This window comes from Notamacropus eugenii, chromosome 7 (assembly GCF_028372415.1).
Source record: "Notamacropus eugenii isolate mMacEug1 chromosome 7, mMacEug1.pri_v2, whole genome shotgun sequence".
NCBI lineage: Eukaryota > Metazoa > Chordata > Mammalia > Diprotodontia > Macropodidae > Notamacropus > Notamacropus eugenii.
The window spans coordinates 160,304,326-160,314,393 of record NC_092878.1 but is presented as its reverse complement, the minus strand read 5'-3'; the positions used below and the strand labels follow the sequence as shown (position 1 = coordinate 160,314,393).

The window sequence follows — 10,068 nt, the reverse complement described above, 5'->3', positions numbered from 1 at the left end:
TGAGACTATTCTAGAATAAAGCAGCCTCAGGCACATTCTTAATATTAATGTCTGCAAGGCACCTCCCACTCCCTAGAGACAATCAGATTGTGGATTGGTTTATAGACAAACCAACATAATACGCTTCCTAATTCCTAATTAGATCATTTCAAAAACTAGAAGTTACAAATACTCCAAAGATATACCTGAAACTTTTTTTTCTTTAAATAACAGGAGATTAACTGTAAGTAGAACATAATCAAACCATTGTTTTCCTTTTGGTAAGATGTGTAAAGCATAAATACATGAAAAATAAAATTCACAGTCAGTTTTAGAACTAGAATTCAAGTTTGGCTAATAAATCTGAATTTTTATAAGTATATTAATTTCTAAATACAACATAAGAGAGGCAGTATTGTCAGATGTACAATTAAAATATTATCACAGAAATTTTACAATGAAAGAAGAAATACATTTCTGATAGAAAATTCCTTTTATTACCAATAAATAGGGCCACCGGAGTGCGTTTCCAGATTGGTTTCAGTTGGGGACATCCAAATTGGTTGCTCAGAACATTGGATAGCTTTTGAACAAATTAGCAGCAATTGTGTGGCTGTGGGGTTTGTTGATTCTGATGTGACCTGCTGGAGCATGATGCAGAACTCAGTGAGTGGTGGTGGAGTGATGATGGTGGTGGTGGTGGTGGTGGTGGTGTTCTGTTGTGTTCAATTCTTCTTCCCCTTCTCATCTAAGCAGGTTTCTTCACAATCTTCTGATTTTGCTGGGGATGAGGGCGGGATGGGGGAGCTGAACATGACATTCAGCCACAGGCATCAGCTGACACTCAACTGAGCATAGCCAATCAGCTTCATCTCGTCAGGTATCTCTGTCCCATCACAGACAGAAGCCAACTTAAATGTCAATGTTTTTGATGCTTTGGGGTCATCTACAATCTTCTGCAAATTCGCAGCAACTATGTCTATGTCATGACCATCAACCAGGCCTGCAGAGAACAGCTCCTGAGAAACGCCATCTGCCGTGTCTCTTCCTGGAGTAAACTCAAATCGTATGTCATTAAGTTCCTTTCTGGAGTTCCTTAATTTTAAAACAAGATTCACAGCACAAGAAGTTTCTGTAAATTCTTCATTAATATTAGGCTGACCCTGAGAGTCCTGTATAGAAAGTGACTGTATCTGCTCAGGTATACTGCTGGCATTCACTGTGATCTCTGGATTTTCTTCTTTTACTCTTCGTGACTTTTCCTGAGAAAAGGCTGCTTTTCCTTCTTCGCTCTTCTCATCCATTTCATCATCACTCCACTCACTCCCAGTCTCCGTCTTCTGTCTTCTGAAGATGACCACTGGATCCAGGAACCTTTCTAACCTTTTTGGCTCTCTGTGCTATATCCGGTGTCCTTGTAAGCAGCTTTTCAATCAGATATTCTCTATTCTTGGCTTTCTGGAAGAATTTGCATTTTAAAAGTTCTGCTGCTGTGGGCCTTTTATTAGGATCTTTCTGAAGGCATAATGAAAGTAATTTTCTAAAGGACTTGCCACATTTTTTCATCATTTCTTTGTCTTCTACTCCAGTTTCTAAAGTGGGAGGATCATTTTGCAATGTCAACATTAACACTTTCATAGGAGGATATTTGTGATAAGGTGCAGCTCCTGTCGCCAATTCAATGGCCGTTATCCCAAAACTCCACATATCAGCCTTGAAGCCATAGCCTCTCACCTGTTCCATGACTTCAGGTGCCATCCAACAAGGGGTTCCAACAAATGTTTTCCTTACTTTATTGCGGGTAACATCACCTCCTGTTCTGCATTTTCTTGATCATTGACTATGGAAGGCAAAGGACCCAGGGGAAAAAAAAGTCACTTCAGAAGTGAATAACTGACTAAAAAGGAGGGGATTGGTATTTCTGTTCCATTGTTTAAAATACAGAGACCACCGACTCCTTACCAGAGATGGAGTATACTGAACAAAGGGTGTTAAAAATGTATTCCCTGGCTCTTAGCAAGTGTGGAGCCAAAGAGAAAAGTAGGGCTCCGCTTCTTTTCTTTCCTCTCTCCCCTCCCCCTCTCTCCCCGCTTGTACTTCTACTTCCATTCCCTTAAGCTTAGCCTTCTTAGGAAATCTCCCCCTCTTCGTCCTAAGAAAGAAGACCCCCTGCACTTGTAACCGAAACCCTGTAATAAAGCTCAACCCCTGTTTGACTCTGGAACGTCCTTTCTCTCATACGTGCATCCGGCGTGGCCAGCCGAAGACCTGGACAGGTAAGAAAGACTCGGGTAGCCCAATACAGGCCTCTAGGCTTGGCAGTTGGCGCCCGAACAGGGACTGGGAGCGTAGATAATCCTGGGTGCTTTTGGGGTACACCCGGAAGGGGCTGTGAAAGAAGCGAGTCTCGAATCCTAGATTCGGAAGGAGAGAAAGGGGAGAGAAGCTTCCCAAACCCCTGGGAAAAGGGCAGGGATGAGGAATCAATTGCCAGTAATAAAGCCAGAGGAACAGGAGGTCTGGGCTGAGAAACTTCACAGGGAATGCAGGGAGGCGGGGGTCACAATAGAGTTAAACGACCTCCGAGAATTTTGTAAGGAAGGGCCAGAGAGGCCAGGGCGGGATTGGAATAAGAGTGGAAGCAGAGAGAGGGGAGGGGAGGACCCAGGCAAGCAGAAAGTTAAGCGGAAAGTTAAGGAGCGTAAAGAAAAAATAGATTCGGAGCTCCATCTAGCGGATGGAAAAGGCGAGGCAGGGGAGAATACGCCGTGCCTTCCCACCGCACCTCCTTATAACCTACTCCATTGGTCAGACAGTTCAGGGCCACAGTCCAGTTTGGAAAAAGGAATAAGAAAGGCTATAGAGAATGGAGAAGATGTAGGGACATTTCCTGTGTTAGAAATAGCGGACCCCAGTGTCCCCGGTGGGGTTCGGAGGAGCCACATACCTATAGAGTGGAAGAGAGTGGCGACTCTTAAAGAGGCTTGTACCAAGCATGGCCCTAATTCACCCTTTGTTATAGCCATGCTTGAAACTCTCAGCGGTCAGTTCGTTCTGACTCCTAATGACTGGAAGAGCTTAGCTAGAGCCTGCCTTACCCCTGGGCAGAAAGAAATAAGTACAGGGAGGGGCCAGGATCAGCTTCCCATAGCTATTGCCCTTCCCTTAAGGCACTGGAAGCTCAAAGAAAGCCAGAGACCAGCGTGGGGAATAGGAGGGTGCCAAAATACCTTAGAGACAATGCACCCAGTAAAGTGGGAGGCAGAGGATCGCCAAGGGACCGTATGGCCGTTGGTGATTCCAGGACTTAGTTTTAACATCTGGGGCAGGGACATTATGAGCCGCCTCGGGATGAAGCTATCAAATTTTTAGTAAGGGCCATTGCTGTTGTACTGGAGTCCCCACCCTTGAATTGGAAGTCAGACACCCCGATTTGGGTGGAGCAATGGTCTCTGACTTCAGAAAAACTCCAGGCATTACAAATACTGGTTAAGGAGCAATTAGCACCCTGGAATGCTCCTGTGTTTGTTATAAAGAAAAAATCTGGGAAAGTCAGGTTCCTTACAGATGTTAATGAAGCATTTGTAAGCACCTGGCTGCAGCTATACCTAAGTAAAGAGCCAGTATGCATTCTTATCAATCTTACCTTGAAGGCGATCCTCGCTAAACAAAGAAGGGGAAAAGGTCGCCTAATACAATCAGAGCTAAGATTAAGAGGCCTAATACAATCAGAGCTAAGATCAAGAGGCCTAATACAATCAGAGCTTGATACAGCTGTCTCAAAAAAAAACGCACATACTACTCCAGCTATGAGACATTTTAAGATACTAATAGGGGGTCGAGGGTATGTTTGTGTCTCCACAGGAAAAGGTGATGCGTGGATTCCCATTAGAAGGATCCGTAGGTGGGAACCGAGGTCGGAGACGACGGAGACGCAGGAGGCGGAGACCCCGGAGAGCCCAGAGACCCCAGAGAAGGATCATACACCACCTGAGCCTGCTGCTGACAGCTTTAACCTTGCTGCCCAGAGAGGAAGCAGCCCTCATCACAACCGCAGACACTGCTGCTGACAGCTTCAATCTAGGCATCCTTTTTTCGCCAGCTGAACGAGGACTTTGATATCACAAACCCAGGACACTTGGGTGGGGAGGAGGTGACCAATTTTCCACCTGTATAGATCCATTTGCAAGATTAAGGGAGTGGTGACGTGTAAGGCGCCTACACCAGCTGCTTCTCTTAAAATATGCTTTGGGATTTTAGTTGATTGCACTTCCCCTGTTGTAACTCAGCCATTTAGTTTCATCTTTGTTTTATTTGATGCCTCCCTTTGTCAGTTGTGCTAGCTGCAGATTTCTGTGTGAATGAAGTCTTGTTGTAAGGTACTCATATGCTAAAGGCCTTCCTTAATCCACTCAGCCTCCAGCCACTGTTTGCTCTAGAGCCAGGTGCGCTCCGCGCATAACAAAGAAGGGGATATGTTGGGACTGGAAGCTCAATTCCGTGTGGACAGTCTCGGGCAGGTAAAAGTGGGACTTCTAAATCTTAGAGTCTTACGAGGCCCTCCATGAACAGCGGGGGTTCGAGAAGGTCAGACCGAGCTAGCTCGGCTAGCTCGGGTATCTCCGCCTCTCCCCCGGAGATACCTGATGGGTGGAGTCTCCCTGCCCTCGAGGTCGTCCCGGATTGGAGCACACCTAGTTACCTAACAGCACGGTATTGAGATGCAAACTGAGTGGCTGAAGATTAAGTAGGATTGAGGAAGCCTAAAAGCTCTCTTAGCAAGTGTGGAGCCAAAGAGAAAAGTAGGGCTCCGCTTCTTTTCTTTCCTCTCTCCCCTCCCCCTCTCTCCCCGCTTGTACTTCTACTTCCATTCCCTTAAGCTTAGCCTTCTTAGGAAATCTCCCCCTCTTCGTCCTAAGAAAGAAGACCCCCTGCACTTGTAACCAAAACCCTGTAATAAAGCTCAACCCCTGTTTGAAAAAAAAAAAAAATGTATTCCCTGGATGTCTTGTGAAATTGATAGAGAAAGCTTTAAACAAAATGAATAGGGAAGGAAATGACTACATGTACATGTATATTCACATACACATATACATATAAACACATTGCATATATACTACATGTATACATTATATGTGTGTTTTGTGAATGCATAATAACTGTATATATGTATAAGATATATGCATTTATAATATAATGTATGAGAGTATACTATATGTACTCTATGGTATTTAACTTGGATGACATATATTCATGTATGTATATATACATATATGTATACTTTACAGCATTTCACTTGAATGATGTTATACACAGATATGTATGTATGTGCATGTGTGTGTATACACATCCCTATATCTCACCCAAGTTAAATACCATAGAGAATAGTTACAGAGAAGGCGGAAGATTTTGACCCTACAGGTGTAACTGAGATTTTATGGGATAAAACTCATGATTGTACCATAGCTTGAGATGATTGTACATTATTGAGACATTCACAGACTGTCTAACACTTAACCTTAAGAAGTAATGTATACACTTACCAATGGTATGGAAAGAATACTAGGCAAGGATACAGCAGGTATCAGGTTCAGGTAAATACAAACCTCTCCCCTACCCCATCCCCACACTGAAGTGTTTCTGGTCAAGAAGATACATTGGGTCAGAAGACTGTTGTGATTCACCCCATAGTGAAACATCTTTCAAGTGTGAAGGGCGCTGAATCCTCATGAAATAGACTTTTTGTGCCCCAGGCAACAAAGAAATCAAGTACACTACTAGATGCACGTTATTTTTTTTCTTTTCAGACATTTTATTTCATTTTCAAAATTTATCTCAGGGTTGTTTCAATTTACATTTTAATTTACATTTAATCAATAATGATTTAAAGCATTTAGGGTTAGGGTTTTATATTGTTTTGATTTCTTCATTGGAAAACTGCCTGTTCATATCCTTTGACAATTTATCAATTGTGGAATGACTCATATTTTTATAGAGTGGACAAAGTTCTTTATATATTCAAATATGAGACCTTGTCTATTAAATTTTCCCCCAATTTTCTGCTTTTCTTCTGATCTTGGCTACATTTGTACAAAAACCTTTTAATTCAATGTAATGAAAATTATCCATGGTACTGTTAACTTTTTCTATCTCTTGCTTATTTTGTAAATAGCTCACCTATCTGTAATTTTGATAAGTAATGTGTTCCATGTTCTTCTGATTTTCTTGTAATGTCTCTCTTTATAACTAGGTCACGTACCCATTTTGGCCAAATCTTAGTAAGTGGTGTAAGATATTGGTCTATGCCAAGTTTCTGCCATACTGCTTTCCAGTTTTCTTCAACAACTTTTACCAAACAATGAATCTTATCCCCAAATCCTAAGTCTTTACACTTGCCAAATACAAGGTTATATATTTATTTGATGCTGTAAATTCTATGTCTACTCTACCCCATTGACCTACCTTTCTATTTCTTAGCCAGGACCATGTCAGTTTGATAATTACTGCCTTATAATATAGTGTAAGATCTCATACTGCTGAAACACCTTCCTTTACATGTTTTCATTGTTTCCTTTCATATTCTTGACTTTTTGTTCTTCCAAATGAATTGTTTTACTATTTTTTTAATTCAGTAAAATAATTTTTGGCAGTTTAATTGGGATGGCATTGAATATATAAATGAGGTTGGGTAAAATTATCTTTTTTTTATTATATTGACCCTACCTCTCCATGAACAATTGATGTTTCCCAATTATTTAAATCTGACTTTATTTGTATAACTTTTTTAAATATATGATTTTGTTTATACAGATCCTGGGTTTGTTTTGGCAGGTGTCCTTCCAGGTATTTTATAGCAGAAGCATTCTTGCCACACCATTGATAAGGTAGAGGTCTAGATGAGAGCTACAAGAATAGTAAAGAGCCTCAGGTGCTTGTGAGGTGAGGATCTGTGAAGGAAATCAGAGGTGTTTAGGATAGAAAGACAGATGACTTTGTTCAGGAGTAGTGGAATAGGGTTAGGAGGTGAGAGTGATGATAGATATATTCAGGCATTAAATAATTATCATATAGAAGATGGTTTGGACTTGTTCTATTTGGTTCCACAGGACTGAACAAGTAGCAATGGATGTGTGTTCGTCCTTCATTGCCAAAGAAGACCATGCCATCAGAGAAATGATGACATGACTTGCACTTGACTTTGTTTTGAGTGAAGGAGGGCTGTGCAGGTCACCAGTCTCACTTCTCCTCCAGGGTCATCTGAATCCAGTGACCAGATATTCATCAGGATGACTGGAGATGACCCAGGATGAGGCATTCGGAGTTAAGTCACTTGCCCAAGGTCACACAGCTATAGTGAGTGTCAAGTGTCTGCGGTAAGATTTGAACTCAGGTCCTCCTGACTCCTGCACTGGTGTTCTATCTGCTGCACCACCTAGCTGCCCCAGGTAGCAATGGATAAACATTGAGAAGAGTGAAGTCTAACTTTGATATAAAAAAAGACTTTCTAATAAGGAAGTAGATTCCTTCTGCAGTGAATTAAGGGAAATATGGTAGAGTGACTTGCCCAGAGTCACACAGCTAGTAAATGTCTGAGGCTGTATTGGATCTTCCTGACTCCAAGCTGACTGCTCTATCCACTGAGTCACCAAGTGCATCCTTCCAAATAAGCAGAGCTGTACAAGAACAGAACACACTTCCTTGGGCTTTCCTCTCACTTGAGGTCCATTTGTCAGGTTGCTCCTAGTGGAGGGCATTCTCACTCAAGAGCAGTGAACTGGGCAGCTTTTGATCCTGTGGGATTGCCATTTTTACCGTAGCAATGTCACATAACTAAGCACATTGAGTGAGTCACCTACTAAACTACTTTGGTCTTATTTAATTGCCACATAAATATATTTTACTTCCATTAATTCCACCATGGCCTTACCTCCAATCCTTCAGAGGATATTCGATTTTAGTGTTGTAAATGACCCTGCTATTGCCATAACATTCATTCCTTATAAGAGAGAGGGTTGATGATTTTCTCAAAGCTGATCACCTTTGGCCAGTTTTCCTGGTGATGAGTTTCCCTGCTTTTAGCTGAGCTGGTCCTTGAAGAACTGAGATAAAGTCTGTCAGTGGGTCTGCCTATACTTGATATTTTTCATCCCCGAAGTACCTGCCAATCCTACTTGTAGTCAAGGGCTACATACAGTGTGTTTCATGGGATAGGAGAGACCACTGGAATTGGAATCACAGGACCTTGGTTCAAAAGATTGGACTTAGCAGACTCTAAGGTCTCTTCTCAAGTCATGATCCTATGATCTATAGAAAATACTATATATATGCAAATTTAATACAACTTTATTCTAAGTTTTTCATGAAATCCCTATCATATATGGTCAGACACACTGTATGTTCATCCTTTCATTACCGAAGAAGACCATGCCATCAGAGAAATGATGACATGACTCGCACTTGACTTTGTTTTGAGTGAGGGAGGGCTGTGCAGGTCACCAGCCTCACTTCTCCTCCAGAGACATCTGGATCCAGTGACCAGATATTCATCAGGATGACTGGAGATGACCCAGAATGAGGCAATTGGAGTTAAGTCACTTGTCCAAGGTCACACAGCTAGTGAGTATCAAGTGTCTGAGGTGAGATTTGAACTCAAGTCCTCCTGATTCCTGCACTGGTGTTCTGTCCACTACACCACCCAGCTGCCACTCAGACACACTGTACCTTGACCTCAGTATAGTGACGTTATTGTAATTGCCTTCAACACAAATGACAACAACCAACCTCATAAAGTTGTCAATGAGATAACGTATGGAACGTGTTTGACAAACCTTAAAGTGCCACGAAGATGTCATCATTATTACTTTCAGTGCTTTAGGAATCCATGATTTTCCCAATGCATGCATTCAACACACAGGGCATAATCAGGGGTGTGCTGGAGCTAGCTCCTACCAGCTTTGGAGAACAGATTAAGTTTTCAGTGGGAACATTTACAGCCAATACCACACATCAGGGCTTGATTTATTGTTTTGCTGATTGTCTAGACTTAAGAAAGTGGCAGCAAAAATGTTAGCAAAGCAGAATAAATTTAAGCATCCTGTGTCTACATTTTTTCTAGGGGAATTGTTTGCTAAATGTTTACCAGCATACCCATGGGTATAATCTCTGAAGGACTCAATCACTTAAGAATTGTTGTGGCCTCAATAGTCATCAGCTCTCCTTTGGTCAGCCTGGTAGGAAGCCTCTCTACACTGAGGTGACCTGATTCCTGGATAACAGACATAAAGTCCATGAACTTATCCTAAACCTTTCCCACCAGAGCTTCTTGCCCTCCACTAACATAGCCTTTGAGAAACAAATATTACCTCTGTCTCATGACAAAGACGCTGGTGGGGACACAGCCTCCACTCTGGTGCAGGCCCTCATCAACTCACACTTGAATAACTGGGGTAGCTGCTGGAGGATGGTGGGGGCAGGGGCGGTGCAGGGGGAGGCTGCCTGCTCCCAGTTTCTCCCTGTTCCAGTCCATTCTCTGTTCAGCCACTAACATGACTTTCCTAAAAGGAAGGTCTGAGCATGTCACCCTCCTGCTTCCAATGGCTCCTCATCACCTCCAGGAGCAAATTCAAAGTGCTCTCACTGGCACCGAAAGCATTTCCTAACCTACCCACCTCCTACATTTGCTGTCTGCTTGCCCCTTACTCCTTGATATGTATTCTTTGATCCAGCGACCCTGGCTTCCTGGACGTTCCCTGAACATGACCCTCCATTTCTTAGCTCCAAGAATTCTCTCTGATTATCCCCCCAGGCCTGGAATTTTCTCCCTCCTCCATTCTGACTCTTTCTCTTTTGCCCAGAAACCCTGAGGATCTTCCCCTCCCAGTATGATCTATTTATTTTGATTAAAGGGGATTTCTCTTGAGTAACTACTTAAAGAAGCCTATTTATTGAATGGGTGCATCTCACTCAAAGTGGGAATCTGATAAGACCTTAGCCTAAAATGGCCAGGGTCTCCCATTGCATCCTGGGCTATCCTGATGAATATCTGGCCACTGGACACAGATGACTCTGGAGGAGAAAAAGAGGCTGGTG

At 42.5% G+C, this 10,068-nt stretch overlaps 1 pseudogene; it reads right to left on the bottom strand.

Annotated features, from left to right (window-relative positions):
• Positions 1 to 572: 572 nt before the first annotated feature.
• LOC140514794 (STE20/SPS1-related proline-alanine-rich protein kinase pseudogene) lies at positions 573 to 9,505 on the bottom strand (annotated as a pseudogene).
• Between the last annotated feature and the right edge of the window lie 563 nt (positions 9,506 to 10,068).